This window comes from Pterocles gutturalis, unplaced genomic scaffold, assembly GCF_000699245.1.
Source record: "Pterocles gutturalis isolate BGI_N339 unplaced genomic scaffold, ASM69924v1 scaffold12070, whole genome shotgun sequence".
NCBI lineage: Eukaryota > Metazoa > Chordata > Aves > Pterocliformes > Pteroclidae > Pterocles > Pterocles gutturalis.
In genome coordinates this window covers 12,246-13,714 of record NW_010145959.1, presented here as the reverse complement: position 1 = coordinate 13,714, position 1,469 = coordinate 12,246, and positions in this window count along the sequence as shown.

The following is a 1,469-nucleotide window of genomic DNA, read 5'->3' as shown; positions in this document are numbered from 1 at the left end:
CATTGTAGAATACTTGAGTCAATGTGTTGCTTAAATTAGCGTAGTCTCATCCATGCTGTGCTGTTTTATTTACTCATGTTTGAGCTTCTCTTGGACTGGGATCTGCCTTTCTCCATTGTCTAGTATGAGGTTTTCCACTTAAGCTCATTCCCTTGTTTAAATTGATAGCCCTGCACCAGCCCTTGTCGTCCTGAAATCTCTTCCTAATAGCAAGTAGCTGGTTCTGAACATTTCAAGAACACTGTTTTTTATTTCTAACAGTACAACACTGTGATGTGATGAAAGTGTGAGGGTTTTTCTAACCTTCTTCAAGTAAAATAAGAAACTCGCATTTATTCCTGGATACTGAATCGAGTACCTCTTTCCTGATTTCTTCTAAAAGGGGTTACAAAGCATTGAAGAATTGTTCTAATTAAATGCACCCACAAAGTGTATCTGAGGAATCAAAGTATATATTCACCTTTGGCCAGAGAAGCCTGTCATCGCTCCTGTAAGCAAACTTTTTTCCCCATATTTGTAATGAATCCCAAAGTACTCGTAAGCAATCCAGAACTTGCAGCCTCTCTTTCCTGACGTATGTTGCCACCACTCGGACGTCAGCTGCTCCACGCACCGGTTTGATTTCATGCTGGTGATGGGGATGTGCGCATGTCGCTGTGACACCTGAAGACGTCAGCAGGGCAATAACAGACAGCCAACGTGTGCATCAGAGCTACAGCCCCAGCATCTTCATTGTCCTGAAACTCTCTTCAAGCCCTTTGTTTCAGACCCAATGTCTCTAGCCAGTAGAAGTGGCTGTGGATGCCACATTTACGAGTCAGTAAGCGTCAGAAGGAGCTTCTCGAGGGAAGAGCTTGATCCTATTGCATTAGAGGCTAATCTTAGCTTTTCAAGCTTTTACCACACTGGAAAAGAATTTAGCCCCAAAACGCTTCCAAACTTGATGTGGGTTTTTTTGGAAGCTGTTAAATTTTTTTGTGGGGCTTTTATTACTCTTTGATTACAGCTTAACTGTCTTAGTAGGAACAATAGTACCATCCCAGTCCAAAAACATATTTTCATAAGAATTTTCCCTATGAGTCATTGCGTTTATTTATCTCCATATTTACTGCAGTAAATCCTTCACTTCCTCTGCGCACCCAACCACCCTGTTTGGTGTTTGTTGTTCTCACTGAAACGGTGGCAGCCACAGTAGAATACATTTTATCTGCGATATTCCTGCATTTAGAGAAATGCACTGGGTTTTTCTTGGGTTGCCTCCCCACTTTGTTCCATGTCTGTGTTGCAGCCTTTGAAGCCTTTTCCCGATGAGCATAAAGTAAATTAAACGGCATGTGCAAATGAGCAACAGCACAGCGGCTAATTTTGCTAACAGATGTAAATAGGAAAAACATTACTTTTCTAATGCTAAAAGTATTTATAGAAACCGTTATCCATCTTTCACAACACTTTGATTATGGATGGAGCCT